At 45.8% G+C, this 17,691-nt stretch overlaps 1 protein-coding gene across 10 annotated transcripts in view; it reads left to right on the top strand.

Annotated features, from left to right (window-relative positions):
* Positions 1 to 11,997: 11,997 nt before the first annotated feature.
* KIF1A (kinesin family member 1A) overlaps positions 11,998 to 17,691 on the top strand; it is a 235,081-nt gene continuing 229,387 nt past the window's right edge. For 5 of the 10 annotated variants that reach the window (XM_040348926.1, XM_040348927.1, XM_040348928.1 and 2 more), the window contains exon 1: positions 11,999 to 12,275. The gene's annotated coding sequence lies outside the window, so the exon portion shown is untranslated. Of the gene's footprint in view, positions 12,276 to 17,691 lie in introns of all 10 variants that reach the window. The other 5 variants (XM_040348931.1, XM_040348933.1, XM_040348934.1 and 2 more) reach the window with 2 other exon arrangements.

The following is a 17,691-nucleotide window of genomic DNA, read 5'->3' on the forward strand; positions in this document are numbered from 1 at the left end:
GAAGACAAGAGAAGAGGTGATTACTCTTCACAGGAAGGGCAATGGCTATAAGAAGATTGCAAAGATGTTAAACATACCAAAAGACACCATAGGAAGCATCATTCGCAAATTCAAGGCAAAGGGCACTGTTGAAACGCTACCTGGTCGTGGCAGAAAGAAGATGCTGACTTTGACTGCTGTGCGCTACCTGAAGCGTAGAGTGGAGAAAAGTCCCCGTGTGACTGCTGAGGAACTGAGAAAAGATTTGTCAGATGTGGGTACTGAAGTTTCTGCTCAGACAATACGGCGCACACTGCGTAATGAAGGCCTCCATGCCAGAACTCCCAGGCGCACCCCCTTGCTGTCTCCAAAGAATAAGAAGAGTCGACTGCAGTATGCCAAAAGTCATGTGGACAAACCACAAAAGTTTTGGGATTGTTTTCTGTGGACTGATGAAACTGTTTGGGCCCATGGATCAACGCTATGTTTGGAGGAGGAAGAACAAGGCCTATGATGAAAAGAACACCTTGCCCACTGTAAAGCATGGCGGGGGTTCAATCATGCTTTGGGGCTGTTTTGCTTCTGCAGGTACAGGGAAGCTTCAGCGTGTGCAAGGTACCATGAATTCTCTTCAGTACCAGGAGATATTGGATGACAATGTGATGCAGTCCATCACAAACCTGAGGTTCGGGAGACGTTGGACCTTTCAACAGGACAATGATCCCAAGCATACCTCCAAGTCCACTAGAGCATGGTTGCAGATTAAAGGCTGGAACATTTTGGAGTGGCCATCGCAGTCACCAGACTTAGATCCGATTGAGAACCTCTGGTGGGACTTAAAGAAAGCAGTTGCAGTGCGCAAGCCTAAGAATGTGACTGAACTGGAGGCTTTTGCACATGACGAATGGGCGAAGATACCCGTAGATCGCTGCAAGACACTTGTGTCAAGCTATGCTTCACGTTTAAAAGCTGTTATAACTGTAAAAGGATGTTGTACTAAGTACTAAGATTGAATGTCACTTGGGGGTTGAATAAAACTGATTATGATGTGAGCACAGAAAAGACATTTGTGGTTATTTCATTATAAATGTTATGTTATATTTGTCTGACCTACACGTGCCTCTTTGATTTAATTGTAAGCAGGATGACTGAATGATCAAAATCAATGTCAAACTGGCCAAAACAATCAATTTCAGTGGGGGTTGAATAATTTTGAATACAACTGTATGCCCAAGCGTTTCCCTCAAAGGATAAGCAAGCATCAACGGTGGCCAAGATCTTGGTGGAGGAGTTCTTTGTACATTATGGCCTGCCCCAACGTATCCACTCAGATCAAGCTAGTGTGGCAAAGTCGCTTAGGTTAGTAAAAACAGTGAAACATGCAGCGCAGCAAAGTCACCAAAATAGCAATAAATATGGCTTTATTGCATCAAAATAATAATACAAACAAAAAGGCCTACTCTAGCTTAGGAGGCTAACTAAACAGTAGTGTCCCTCACTACGGGTTACTGGGGCGGCTATCCCGGCCTCCAGCACAAACAAACAAAAATAAAAGTTCAATATAAACGATAAGTTCTGACAGACCTTATTCCTCAGATACACAGACAGACTTCAGTCTGCCCATCCAGCACAGCCTGGATCTCACACTGAGCTCTCCCTCCCCAACTCTATCAGGTGCAGGCTAATTAATGGAGTGAGAGAGGAGGTTTATCTGTTGGGCCAGGCTTTACCCTTTCTAAGACAGGGAAAGCTGACCTTTCCAATCTCACACTGACATACCTGGAATTATGTACTCTGTCACATATCCTCCCCCCCAGCTTAACACCTGTGTGGGAAGCGGCCACCTCTGCGAACCCATGTACTCGGGATAGAGCATCTGCGTTACTGTGGAGGAGACCTGCCCTGTGTCGTACCACAAAAGAAAAGGGCTGTAGGGACAAAAACCACCTCGTAACCCGAGCGTTCTTGTCCCTGTTGGTGTGCATCCATTTTAACGGAGCATGGTCTGTGACCAGGGTAAACCGTCTGCCCAACACGTAGTAGCGGAGTGTTTCTACTGCCCACTTAATCGCCAAACACTCTTTTTCGACTGTGGCGTAGCGCTGTTCTCGGGGTAACAACTTCCGACTCAAATATAGGACAGGGTGTTCCTCACCATCCACATATTGGGACAACACTGCACCCAAACCCACCTCTGAGGCATCCGTCTGGAGAAAGAACTCCTTCCCAAAGTCGGGAGCCACAAGCACGGGTTGGGCACAAAGCGCTGCCCGAAGATCAGCAAAGGCTTCCTCAGCCTTGCTGTTCCACTTTACGGTGTCTGAACTTCTGGCTTTAATAAGGTCAGTGAGCGGGGCAGCCCTTGTAGCAAAGTGAGGAATAAACCTCCGATAGTAGCCTACGATCCCCAAAAAGGCTCTGACTTGTTTTTTCCTCAACGGCCTGGGCCAGTTCTGTATAGCTCCTATCTTGTTCATTTGCGGTTTAACAAGTCCCCTGCCAACCAGGTAACCCAAGTATCTAGCCTCAGCTAGACCCAAGGCACATTTAGAGGGGTTAGCTGTCAACCCCGCTCTTCTAAGAGTGTCCAAGACTGCCTGCACTTTGTCCAGATGGCTTTCCCAGTCCGGGCTATGAATGATCACATCATCCAAGTATGCGGCTGCATATTCGGTATGGGGCCTGAGCAACTTATCCATTAGCCTTTGGAAAGTGGCTGGAGCTCCATGGAGGCCAAAAGGCATAATCCTGTACTGGAACAGGCCATCAGGAGTGGCAAAGGCTGTTTTCTCTCGAGCATGCTTTGTCAACGGGATCTGCCAATAACCCTTTGTCAGGTCCAACGTGGTGAAGAACCTATCTTTGGCTAATCGCTCTACCAGTTCATCCACCCTAGGCATGGGGTAGGCGTCAAACTTAGACACCTCGTTTAACTTCCTGAAGTCATTACAGAACCTGATGGACCCATCAGGTTTAGGCACTAGAACAATGGGGCTGCACCACTGGCTGTGAGACTCCTCTATCACTCCAAGCTCAAGCATTTTCCTGACTTCAGCCCTTACAGCTTCCCTCTTGGACTCCGGAATGCGGTAAGATTTCACTCTTATGACAACCCCTGGTTCTGTAATAATATCATGGGTAATTTCTCGGGTTTGTCCAGGGTCAGGGGAGAAGACATCACTATTCCTCTCAACCAGGCCTCTAGCTTCCTCTACTTGCTCAGGTGTCAGCTCTGGAGAGATTGTCACTGAAGAACTAGGTGCCTGTGCAACAGGCGGGTTGTCACCCACTGTGGCCATGCAGTCCTCTCTAGCCCTCCATGGCTTAAGGAGGTTTATGTGGAAGATGGCCTCCTTCTTCCGGCGTCCTGGCTGACTAATTTTATAATTTACTGGGCTCAGTTTTTCCAGGACCTCATAGGGTCCCTGCCACTGTGCTAGAAGTTTGCTTTCTGCGGTGGGTACTAGAACCATTACTCTGTCCCCCCTTTCAAACTGTCTCACTAGGGCCCTCTGGTCATAGTAGGACTTCTGCCTACTCTGCGCCTGCTCCATATGCTGGCGAACAAGAGGGGCAATCTGAGCCATACGCACCCGCATATCTTCAACATACTGGAGGACATTGGTCCCAGTTACCCCCTGTTCTTCCCAGGTTTCCTTTAGGATATCCAGTATACCCCGGGGATGCCTACCATATAAAAGCTCAAATGGGGAGAAGCCCGTAGAACTTTGGGGAATCTCCCGAACTGCAAATAACAGGTAAGGAAGTAACAAGTCCCAATCCTTCCCATCCCTGCTAACGACTTTTCTCAACATCCCCTTTAGGGTCCGGTTAAACCTTTCTACCAACCCATCGGTCTGGGGGTGATACACTGACGTTCTCAGAGTCTGTACATTAAATAGCTGACATAGCTCTTTCATAATACGGGAGACAAACGGTGTCCCCTGATCCGTGAGCAATGTCCTGGGTATCCCCACCCGTGTAAACATCTGAACCAGCTCTTTAGCAATACTTTTAGCATTAGCCTTGCGTAGTGGAATGGCTTCTGGGTATCTGGTGGCATAATCGAGGATGACAAGGATGTACTGGTGCCCTCGAGCTGTTTTCTCTAAGGGACCCACTAGGTCCATGCCAATCCTCTCAAACGGAACATCAACTATAGGGAGAGGTATGAGTGGGGCTCTCAACTTCGGTCTGGGAGATGCCAGCTGGCATTCCGGGCAAGAAGCACAATATCTTTTAATCCCCTCATATACCCCAGGCCAAAAGAACCTCCTGAGCACCCGTTCTTGGGTTTTCTCCACCCCTAAATGTCCCCCCAGAAGATGAGAGTGAGAGTAATCCAGGATTTTCCGGGTGTATGATGAAGGCACAACCAGTTGTTCAAGCTCTTGTCCCTCATCGGAGGTCACTCTGTAAAGGAGATCATTTTTAAGGACAAAATAGGGATAGGCCTTTCCCGTTACCCCTTCCACTGGTACCCCATTAACCTCCACAACATTACTCCTGGCTTCCTGCAACAGGGGATCATCTGCCTGATCCCGGCCAAAGCCACTACCCGAAATATCCAGGACACCTGTATCCCCCTCGTCCCCTTCACTGGTAGCCTCTGGGGGGGGTTCCGGTTGACCAACCTCTGCCTCATCTTCTGTCTGTCGTGGGGCCCCGCCTCTCCTGGACTGCTCCCCACACTGATTCAACAGGACTTCCTTGACAGCCCTATTAAATCTTATCTTGCTCTCCCTGCGTTCCCGTCTCGTTTTACCTCTTTTTGGATTAGAGATATACAAGTCAGGATGAGCAAAGGGAAATACTTCATGGACCCCTGTATTTCTCTGCTCCACTTCAGGTTCCCCTTGTTCTCCCATCACAGGGAACTGTAACAGAGCATGGAAATTAGGGAAATTCCTTCCTATTATCAAAGGATATGGTAGACGAGGAACTACCACTGCTACGATCCTTACCAAACTGCCCTGTACTAACACTTCTACGTTGGCAGTAGGATACCGCACAGTACACCCATGAATACACAATACCCCCATGGTTCTATGCTTCTGTATCCAACAAGGTTTTACCAATTTACTGGCTACCAAAGTCAGGGCACTGCCAGAGTCCACCAGGGCCACTGTCTCTTGTTTGTCCAGCAGGACAGGTACTCGGAAGGTATGTCCCCCTTCTGGAGGGTTAGTAGACCCTTGGGTAGTCATCTTATCCAGGGTTGCTTTGAGAACAGCATGGTCTGACTGTTGTGCTTTAGTCAAAGCTTCAATCTGCAAAGTCAGGAGCCTGGTGGTCTCCTGCTGTACTGCAGCTACCTGTCTATTAGTCTCTTGCTGCACAGAGGTAGCTTGTAACAGGGCTTTTACAATATCTTCCATTTTCTGGGTCCTGTACCTTTAAGGCCACTGTAACTGTAAAGTGACCGGTACGACAGCGAACATCCCACTGCTGCCACCACTTGTGGCAGCGTCGCTTAGGTTAGTAGAAACAGTGAAACATGCAGCGCAGCAAAGTCACCAAAATAGCAATAAATATGGCTTTATTGCATCAAAATAATAATACAAACAAAAAGGCCTACTCCAGCTTAGGAGGCTAACTAAACAGTAGTGTCCCTCACTACGGGTTACTGGGGCGGCTATCCCGGCCTCCAGCACAAACAAACAAAAATAAAAGTTCAATATAAACGATAAGTTCTGACAGACCTTATTCCTCAGATACACAGACAGACTTCAGTCTGCCCATCCAGCACAGCCTGGATCTCACACTGAGCTCTCCCTCCCCAACTCTATCAGGTGCAGGCTAATTAATGGAGTGAGAGAGGAGGTTTATCTGTTGGGCCAGGCTTAACCCTTTCTAAGACAGGGAAAGCTGACCTTTCCAATCTCACACTGACATACCTGGAATTATGTACTCTGTCACACTAGAGATTTTGAGAGTAGCCTTATTAAAAGACTCTTAGACCTGTTAGGCATCAAAAAGTCCAGGACCACCTCATACCATCCTAAGGGGGATCCTCAGCCAGAGAGAGTCAACCAAACTCTTCTGGATATGCTTGGAACTTTAAACTCAGAAAAGAAGCAACATTGGAGCAAACATGTAGCCAACATTGTACATGCCTATAACAATACTGCAAACGATGCCACAGGATACTCCCCTTACCGTCTAATGTTCGGGCGAGAGGCCCGGCTACCAGTAGATTTGGACTTTGGCACATCCCTAGACCATACCTCAGCAACCTCCCACATGTAGACCGCCTGCGGAAAAGCCTGAAGGCCGCCTATGACAAGGCCCAAGACACCTTAGATCGGAGGGGACTGAGAAACAAAAATACCTTTGATCTCAAAGTCCGAGTACAGGATTTGCAACCAGGAGACCGAGTGCTGTTGAGGAATCTGGGCATTTCTGGGAAGCACAAGTTAGATGACCGCTGGAAGTCACAGCCTTATATCATTTGCAAGCAGCTACCAGGGCTCCCCATGTACCAGATCTGGCCAGAAGGGAGTGTAGGCCCTCTAAAGACTTAGCATCGCAATCATCTACTGCCTCTATCAGAAGCAGTTCATCTGCCACCCCTGTCAGATTTACAGATGACTCCCTCAACCTCTCAAAGGACTCGACCAGTAACTAGGTCTCAGTCAGTGTCCCAGGATGTGGATGATGAAGACAGTGAGGATGAGAACATGGAATTAGACTGGCTGTGGCCATCTCAATTGCCAGGGTCTAGGACCCTTCCTTTGTCTCCACCTGACGTGATGGACAATAGGATCCTCAAACCAGAGGCCCCTGAGTTTGTGCCTCAGAGTCTGCTTTCTGAGGAGCTGGAGGATGATCAAGTTTCCATGCCAATAGGAGACTCTGAAGAAGTCTCATTCTTTATAGAATGAGATTTGGAAGCTGATATGCAGGCAGAGGAAACTGAAGAAGAAACAGAATCCAGTATGCCTGAAACACCGGAGCCAAAAAAGAAGAGAGAGAGAAGGCTATTCATCCACCCAAGAGACTGGCGTATGATCAATTGGGTGAAAGCTCTGAAGAGGCGGTGTTTACCTCAAAAAGGACGTTAGGGATGCCTGGTCCTTCTACTTCACATTTAGTGGAAGACAACCCCAACTCACCCCCTGGCACATCTGGTTGGGCCATTCCAGTTACGGTGGCCTGGAGACAGGACAACCCCCCTTCCCATGCCCATTGGTGGGAGGTTCCTTTGTCAGGGTTTTATGAAAAAGCAAACTGTTTGATTTCCTGTGTGCTCTAACTTTTACTTCTCTCCTCTTGTATTGAACAAAACATGTAACAGGTTTTAAACTGCTACTGTCTTTGGGGACCAAAGATTTCAAGTGGGGGGAGTGTGTAGCAAGGTGTTACCATTGAACGTATCTTACCAGACTGCAAATTGTGCCTAAATAGGAATTTGGCTCCCTCTGGTGTCTGGTGTGTGCTATATTATTGAAGCTTGTTTGGTTCAGTCATGTCAAGGACAAAGCATTATGGGCATTGTGGTACAAGAGACAGAGACTCTATTGTCGAGGGTTGGATTGAGACTGCATTATCCACAAGGCCATTGTGCTACCGAAATGCAGTGCGTAACGCACAGCCTGCTGGGAGAACTTATTTAAGACCAGCGAGGCCTCAGCCCGCTCTCTCGGGACGCCATCTTTCAACAGGCAAGAGGCCTGCTGTGAGTGTGCTTAGGCCGGAGAAGCCTGGACCCAAAGTTAGAGAGAGCGGATCATCTAGCCCGAGAGGGACCAGTCTACACTTCACAGCATCCGGAGTCACCTATTCATGGGTACCCAGTGAGCGGCTGCACAGAGGACCAGGAACCTCATGTTACAGAGAGACTGAAAACTGAAGGGAAGTTTCGGACTGAGGAAACCAGCGAGTCAAGGTCTCATTTGGTGAGAGGGCACTTGCCTACCAACATAGTTAACTGGGTCGCAGGAGTGTGGTTTCTAAAGTTCCACTTGTACTTGCTGGTGTCTGCAGCGCTGCGTTTATTTTACCACTACACTGTATGCATCAAGTGATTATTCTTTCTCTTCACCCTGTTTATTGGAATACAAATAGATAAGTGCACAAAGGGAGCTAGCAGAAGATTAACTGCCACTTAAAGGAACAGCCAAAGGTCTTCTCTATTCTCAGCAGTGCTACGACCGGACACGCACCAGTTGAACTGTTCACTAGAGGGAGTCATACAGTTGTGAATTTATGGGCTTGATATAACTCTTTGCATCACTTTGTTGCTTTGCTGTTTTGGGTGAGTTGTGTGGGACTTGGTGGAGAGGTGTCCCAGTGTTGATGTTATTGCATTGGGAGATTCCTCCACCTTAAGCCTCGTACACACGGTCAGACATCAAACAAACTTTCCCTTGGATTTTTTACGAAGTGAGTTGTCCGGTCACACCCATAGCATACACACTCTCTGACTTTTTCAGCAACAAACACGAACGTAGTGACGTTTCACTGTACTGATGAGAGTTTAAAAGAGGAAGTTCAATTCTCCTGCATCACCCTTTGGGCTCCTTCTGCTAATCGAGAGTTAGTAGAGGTTTCGTCTGTGTGCATTTGCGATTTTCAGTTTCGTGCAATTTTGTTCCTTTCTGAACGTCCGTTCGTCAAGCAGACATGTTGTGCTAACTTGACCCACAAAAAAATATAGAAATATGTTTGATTCATATAATCAAAATACACTAATCCAAAGTAAAGACATTTGTTTTGACTCCGTCAGTACCACCAGCAAAGCAGCTTTTAGTATTATGACATTATAAAGAAAAAGAGAATGTACGCTGCTTTTCTTGATTTCAGAACTTGCCGCGTCACGAATGTGCTCTTTCAAATACGAACGCTAGTTTTACTAGACAGATCGCTTCCGGTTGGTTTTTGCTTCTGAGTACGCGCGTTTGTACTTTGTACAAAAGTCCGATTGCTTGCTGTACACATGGTCGGACTAGGCACCATCGGACTCTTGTTGACGTAAAGTTTGTCCGTTCGCAGACCGAACTTTTTGTCCGATGAAACCCGAAAAAATTTGTCCGATGGAGCGTACACACAGTCGGACTATTTTGAAAACTTGCTCATTTTGAAGTTTATTGGAAAAAAGTCCGACCGTGTGTATGATCCTAAGGCCCCGTACACACAAGAGGATCTATCCGCTGGAATTTATCCGCGGACCTGTTTCAGCGGATAGATCCCCTGGTGTGTATGATCCAGCGGATATTTTTCCGCAGATTTTTTTCCCCGCGATGGATTTCCAGCGGATCAAAATTTCTTAGCATGCTAAGAAATCTATCCGCTGGAATCCAGTCCAGCTGATTGATCCGCTAGTCTGTACAGACACAGCGGATCAATCCGTCCGATTACATCCCTCGCATGCGTCGTAATGATTCGACGCATTCGTGGAATTCCTTATATTACAGCGTCGCGCACGTCGCCGTGTCATCATCGCGGCGACGGCGCGACACGTCACCGCGGAGGGAATTTCCGCAGGGATTTTGATCTCATGGTTAGTACAACCATGAGATCAAAATCCGCCACAGGATTTATCCGCAGAAACGGTCCTCCGGACCGTTTCCGCGGATCGATCCTCTCGTGTGTACAGTAGGTGTTTGTGATATTGTGTTTTTAGCACGACAGCATCGCGCTGATTCTCGGCGACATGGTGCCGAGATCTCGCCGACATCTCGCACTCACTGGAATAGTGACAGCACATCCCACCAAGCGCGTCATAGAAGCGACGGGAGATCCGACTTGGATTCCCGCCAATTTTACACGTGTGCGGCGTTTGTTATGAATCCTGAGGGGGAAGTCCCCGCCGGATTTTAAATAAAAATCCGGCATGGGTTCCCCCCTCAGGAGCATACCAGGCCCTTAGGTCTGTTATGGGTTGTAAGGAGAGCCCCCCTACGCCGAAAAAAATGGCGTATCCCCCTACAATCCATACCAGACCCGTATCCAAAGCACGCTACCCGGCCGGCCAGGAAGGGAGTGGGGACGAGCGAGCGCCCCCCCCTCCTGAGCCGTACCAGGCTGCATGCCCTCAACATGGGGGGGTTGGGTGCTCTGGGGCAGGGGGGCGCACTGCGGCCCCCCCACCTCAGAGCACCCTGTCCCCATGTTGATGAGGACAGGGCCCCTTCCCGACAACCCTGGCCGTTGGTTGTCGGGGTATGCGGGCGGGAGGCTTATCGGAATCTGGGAGCCCCCTTTAATAAGGGGGCCCCCAGATACCGGCCCCCCACCCTAAGTGAATGGATATGGGGTACACCTGTAGAAAAAATGTCAAAGTTAATAAACACACCACACAAGGGTTTTTAAAATAATTTATTTTTCTGCTCCGGAGGCTCCCCCTGTCTTCTTTGTTAGCTCTTTTACCAGGGGGAGCTTCTTCTTTGACGTCTTCGGGTGGGTGGGGGCCGCCGTCTGGTTCTCTTCCACCGCCGGGGGGGGGGTCGCTTTTAAAAAAGCCCCCACCCCCCTTGCTCTGTCCTGACTATGACTTTTACAGGCAGCTGTGTGTAGTCAATATTATCTGTGTAACCATTGTTCTATTCTTATGCCAAGTAAACACATTACCACTGGTTAAGCTATATCTCATGTGGGACTCTGTCTATTGCAGCTGTGTGGCAGGTGACCAACACCAAGGTAATAATATTTAACTACATTTATTATTGTGTGGTATCATTGTGGTCCCCTATTGCCATTTGGGTTCCACAATCACATTATTGTCCAGTTGTGCCAAGGGGGATTGAGAAAAACTTCTCTATCTATCTATCTATCTATCTATCTATCTATCTATCTATCTATCTATCTATCTATCTATCTGTCTGTCTGATCTATCTGTCTGTTCTATCTATCTATTTATAAATTGATCTATCTATTTATATCTATTGATCTATCTACCTGTCTGTTCTGTCTATATATTTATCTATTTATATCTATCTTTCAATCTGTCTGTTTATCTATATATTTAAATCTATCTATCTATTTATATCTATCATCTATCTATCTATCTATCTATCTATCTATCTATCTATCTATCTATCTATCTATCTATCTATCTCTATCTTTTGATCTGTCTGTTTATCTATCTATTTATATCTATCTGTTCTATTTATCTACCTATCTATTTATATCTATCAATGTATCTACCTGTCTTATCTATCTATCTACCTATCTATCTGTCTATATGTCTGATCGATCTATTTATATCTATTTATCTGTCTGTTTTAGCTATTTATCGATCAATATATCTATCTGTTCTATCTATCTATTTATTTAGATCTATCAATCTATCTACCTATTTATATATATCTACCTGTCAGATAGATATAAATAGATAGATAGATATAACAGACAGATTGAAATATATATATAAATATATCTATCTATCTGTTCTATCTATCTATCTATCTATCTATCTATCTATCTATCTATCTATCTATCTACCAGTCTGTTCTATATATATATATATATATATATATATATATATATAGTATTTCTTCTATCTATCTATATATAGTATTTCTTTTATCTATCTATCTACCTATCTATCTATCTATCTATCTATCTATCTATCTATCTATCTATCTATCTATCTATCTATCTATCTATCTATATACTGGTCTGTTATATATATATATATATATATATATATATATATATATATATATATATATATATATATATATATATATATATATTTCTTCTATCTATCTATCTATCTATCTATCTATCTATCTATCTATCTATCTATCTATCTATCTATCTATCTAATCTATCTATATACTGGTCTGTTCTATATATATATAGTATTTCTTCTATCTATCTATCTATCTATCTATCTATCTATCTATCTATCTATCTATCTATCTATCTCTCTATGTGATGCTGTCCATGCCTCCATGCTATGTACTAGTGATGGTGTAATATCTGCACCAACGTCACGGCTCCCTCATCAGCACCAGCAGCGGGCTCCTCCCATACAGTAGTCCTCTCTCTCTCTCTCTCCACCTGCTCTTCCTCTCCCCCTCCTCTTTGGTTTTCCTCCATCTCTGTCTATGTATCCCAGCCTCAGCAGCCTGACCATCCCTCCTCCCCCACAACACAGCTCCAGCCAACCAGCACTGCCAGGCAGGGCAGGGACCCGGAGGGACAAACAGGAGGTCCAGGACAGCAGCACAGCAGACACATAGATTGGGAGCTGTGACAGAGCCTTAGAATATTCCCATCAGCTGTCAGCCCAGGGAAGCCAGCCTTGATGCACCACCGCAAAGAGAAGCAGTGACAAGGACAGCCAGGTACCACCCTGCAATCATCCCTCTGTTCCTTTTCATCCTTGTCTCTTCTTCCATCCTCTGCATCCCTAGAAGCTCTATCACACCGGATGGCTATCCGGCTGAGCGATCCCTTGTATACACCCTTTTCTTTCTGCTATTTCTGTGCCTTGTTAATTGTAGATCTGGAGCCCTGCATTCCATACAGATCCCTTATTGTACTTGCCCTTGCTCTGTCCTGACTATGACTACCGGCTATGTCTCAATTCACTCTTGTTGCTATTTGCCACCATCTTTCCAGTCTCTGTCCTTATTTTTCTCTTCCTTCAATGCCCTCCCTTCCTCCTTCTTCCCAGTCTCCCTCCCTTCTGTCAATCCCACGGGACATTCCTGCATCAGGTTTTTAACCCTTTGGTAGCTGCGGGGGCCTGGGATGTGCTAGCAGGCATCTGTCAAATTGCTGCTGGTCTTTTTTTTCCTGTCTAGCCAATCTATGAGTGGCTAAGTGGTCTTAAGGTTCCTTGCAAATAGGATTGGCACTGTCATGAGAGATAGATGGTGGCTTTCTGCAGGTCAACCAGGCATGCGTCTGTTTGCATGTGTGATGGGCATTAGATCAGTGTGTGCCAGTTACTGACATATCCCTGGATGGTGTACGGCACATTACAGGTCAGTGTAAAGGATCTTTCAATATATACCCCTGAATCATCTAGGTGCCTTTTTTTTGTAGGTAGGTTTTTTTTGCAATGCTATTGTACAGTTTTTGGCTTAATGATGGGTGTGATATTTTGTCTTTTGTGTCTGTTGTGTGATTTTGATTATGATGATGTACTGTACTGTCTAGATGACAAATACCCCCCCCCTCCCCTTCTTGTTATTTTACCTCATTGCCCACCCGCCATATTTTGCTCAGCTTGGACAATGTAACAATACATAGTGGCGTCACACCTGGTCAGACATTGTAATGGGAATAGATTTATTCTATGCAAGGTTGGGTGGGGGCAAGGTGGGGTATTAATGGTCTACATGGGGCATGACGATGCAAACTCTGATATTCAGCCCGCCCATTGCGCTTGCAAATCCCGTTTCTGGCAGCTAATGTGTTTATGAAGCAGCACAGGGAGAGGTAACTGGATTGAATGTCTGTGGGTTCCTGGCACAGCGATCACAGCTAGAAGGTTCACAAGGGAGGGGTGTAATGGAGCAAGGGGTAACAAGGAAGAGGCTTGTTTTCCTGTCTTCACAGTACTAGTTCTATGCTCAAAATATACATCACTATTGGCCACCAAAGGGGATACACTACACACATATCTGATATTTTCCTATTGCTATGTACTAAGTGAGCCTGTGGGTTAAATACAATTAATATGTTGGAAAACATACTGCCTTTATGCAATGCACGGCCTTTCTTTTACTAAAATGTATTGAAGTTTTAATCAAAAAAAAGAAAAAGGGCAGTAAACAATCAATGTAGAGGAATAAGATTTCAATACACTGTGCACAGGCCTTTCATGCAAATGGTGTAGAATATTTTTACTGAAGGCTATTTGATTACAAACATCAACTGGGTCATATGTTTAAAAGTTGGAACATATATTTGCTATGTTTTGCTATGTTTTTACCCAATCAAATTCAAGGTTTCATGTTCTAGCCTACATATGTGAAACGACAGCTGGGATCTGATTGGCTGTTGTAAGTTGCCACGTCCCTTCTTTTTATGAAGTCATCTTGTTGCTTGTTAAAAACGTACAAATTTTCAAATTAATTAAAATTATTTCTGTTAAAAAGAGATCCTGATTCAGGAGAATTTCCTTCTATAGGTTGCTTTATTGATTTATACAACCTGAACTCCATTTCTCCTATACATTACAAAGGGATTGGTCCTGCAGTGCCTACTATGTCCACCAGCTCTTAGTTAGCAAGAAAGGCTTTTGCTTAGCAGATTCTGCCATTTGTATTATAAGTGTTTATCAGGAAAAAAAAAAAAAAAACATGGTTTGGCCTCTGCTGATTTCCTGTCACTGTAAAGGATACAGGCACTTATCTGAAAAAACTGTACCAAGGCTAGACCAGTACAAGATGGCTACTAATTTAGTTCTTGTGGCTACTACATGCTGTGTGTTGCTGCTTGCAATGCTTTAAGGTTGGTTCACACCAGATGCAGTCCAGTGCATTTTTATTCTGCATCAAAAACACATTTACAGTGTTTAACATGGATTCCATCGGCCCTAGTTCACACCAGTGCAGAGCGTTCCAGTGCAGTTAACAAAAGTAAAACATATTGCATTTTTCTGTATGGAACATGCCAAATCACATAATAAATGGACCAGAACGCACTGAAATGCACTGGAATGGACATGTCTTAAATTGAGATGAAGAAAGAAAGAGGGGAACAAATGCACCGGAATGCATCAAAAGCGCAATGTAAAACACATCAAAAATGCGTATCCAGAAACACATCCGGAAAGCAGAAATTGTGGTGAACCAGCCCTTATGGAACAAATCTGCTGGAGTCCAGACTGACTGCATTATTCACTAGACCAGTGGTTCTCAACCTTTCTACTGTCGTGACCCCTTGATAACATTTCACAAATTGTGGGGACCCCTAACAGTAAAATCATTTTCGTAGTGTGGAGTGTCGCAGCAGTGACACCTACGCTGAAATCAGGAGATAGGGTCTCCTTCAGCCCCTCCCACTTCACTTTCCTCACCAGTCAGCTGACTTAAAGTCTCTGCCCCCCAGCCATGATGTAAACTGAATGGCTGCTAAGAGGCTGATTGGGCGGCCGCGGGCTCTAGGAACAGCCCAGCTGGGCAGCCGAGAAAAGGCTGGGAGAGCGGTGTGGGCTTCAGCAACAGGCCAGGATTTGGTGACCCCTGGCAAATCATCATTCAACCCCCAAGGGGGTCCCGACCCCCAGGTTGAGAACCACTGCACTAGACCAACTATTCTCAGCCTAGGGTTCCTCCAGATATTACTAGGTAATCAACCTGTGGATGATTGACCTCCCATGTGATGGTGCCAGAATAGTTCTGGGTCCAACATCACTTGTTGTTAGAGCCAGCTGCAGGACGCCAATAATCTTTTTAGCTGTCTGTAAGGTATAGACCAGGGATCCTCAAACTACGGCCCTCCAGCTGTTGCGGAACTACACATCCCATGAGGCATTGTAAAACTCTGACATTCACAGACATGACTAGGCATGATGTGAATTGTAGTTCCTGAACAACTGGAGGGCCATAGTTTGAAGACTCATGGTATAGACATGTAGCGCCTGTGTACTTTCGTACAGGTGCTATATTTAAATTTAGTGGGGGAATGAGAGAGTTATGTTGCTCTCATTCTTTGATTTGTCAAATTTGGCTGTCGCCAAATCTGGATTGTCCTGTGGGTCAGTCTGTGCCCCAGAGATGCGGTCTCATCTCTGGGCGGCAGGTGGCGCCAGAGGGGGTCTAGGCGGAGCTGCTTCTTCTCAGCAGCCAATTAGAGGAGTTTTCCCTCGCGGGGCATGCTGGGGAGGAGTATTTCTGTGGCGGACGCTGTTGTTCGGGGTTCTTCGCGGGTTCCTGGTTCCAGGTGCAGCACCCACCTTTAGGGTGTGCGCACAATCACGGGCCCCACCACTATGGCCTACCAGGCCGGGGTCGCATGCTACGCGGAGATTCCTGACTCTGGGCTCTCATAGCCCGGAGCAACTGATGCTGCCAGGGGACCCCAGTGACTTACTGGGTTCCCATACCTATTGAGAAGATCCCAAGCTGGGTGCTGTTCGGTGGGGGATCGGTCTGAGGAGAACCCGGAGGCAGGTGATCCAACAGGGCTTGAACGAACCACCGGGGATCTGGGCACCGGACACTGACAGGTCGCATTCAAGCTGTCAGTCGGTGACCCCAAAGACAAGCTGGGAGTATTTTCTCTAGCATTCTAATTCTCAAGCACTAGGCCTGTGGCAGAGGTCTCACCTTAACATCTCAATTTAATTAGAGCCAAGTCTGTGGCAGAGACTTGTTCCTTTCCCAGAAGTTCTAAGTGGCGCTGTGGCTGCCAGGCCTGTGAGAGAGGTCTGTCCAGGGGCACTTTACCCACTCCGGCTGGAGTGGCGACGTAGACGAATATAATTGCTAAAGGGCAGGACTGCCTTTACTATCCATAGCCTGATTCTGTGAAGTTGCTCTTCCTTCACCAACCTATCCTGTCTACCTAAAGTTGACATGTTGGTCGTGTTAGACCAGAGAATAAAGCATTGAAAACGTCAACCAACGGTTCTGGACATTCTGTTACTGCTCTCAACACCACCATCACCCCTAGACACAGTATAGAGGTAACTTAAATACGCCGATCCCAAATCTAACCAGCGGCTCCTCCGGGGGTAGCACTACAGACATTTTGACAGCCACTGTAAAGGTAGGCATTCGGGTGGGCACTGTAAGAGTAGGTATTCTGATGGGCACTGTAAGGGTAGGCATTCTGATGGGCACTATAAGGATATGTACTCTCACAGCCACTGTAAGAGTAGGCATTCTGATGGCAACTGTAAAGATAGGTATTCCGACAGCCACTGTACAGTAAGAGTAGGCATTCTGACAGCCACTGTAAAGGTAGGCATTCTGATTGGCACTGTAAGGGTAGGCATTCTGATGGGCACTATAAGGATATGTACTCTCACAGCCACTGTAAGAGTAGGCATTCTGATGGCAACTGTAAAGATAGGTATTCCGACAGCCACTGTACAGTAAGAGTAGGCATTCTGACAACCACTGTAAAGGTAGGCATTTTGATAACCAATGTAAGGGGGTGCATTCTTTCCACTGACCGCAAGGTTTTTTTTACCCACTGACCCCCAGACGATCCATTTTAGCGGGGGTTCCCTGAGACCTGAAATTAATTTCAAGGGCAAAACAGTTGAGAAAGGCTGTTCTAGACCCTGTTAGCTAGATGCATCTAGTGTTCACTGTGGAGACATGTGTCGACCACAGGTAATATGTAAACTAAGGTGCCATTTTGCAGAATAAAGAAAGATTTACAGGGTATAAAAATAAGCACGTTTTTCTGCTGTGGTTTTATTGAAGGTCAGGTGGTAAATGCAGGTGCTTCAGCAGATGAAAATGGAAACCATTTAGATATATTTGGCTTGTGTTGGATGAAATGTACAGGAATCAATGCTGAGGCCTGACTGTGCATTTTGTGCTTAGAAATGTATTACTGCATTCACAATACAGTATACCGCAGTCACGTATTACATTGTAGCTTATGTCTCTTTTTCATTATAAACACCAACCAGTTTTAATAACTGATTGGGCTTAGGATAAAATCAAAATTAGTAAATGGCGAGGCATCCTTCAAGTGAAATAAGTAAATAACATCCTTCAGAAACATGCTTTCGGGAGAAATGTATTTGTAAATACTAAAGAGGACTCATTTATCTGAGTATGAAATAGG

The sequence above is a fragment of the Rana temporaria genome, chromosome 4, assembly GCF_905171775.1.
Source record: "Rana temporaria chromosome 4, aRanTem1.1, whole genome shotgun sequence".
NCBI lineage: Eukaryota > Metazoa > Chordata > Amphibia > Anura > Ranidae > Rana > Rana temporaria.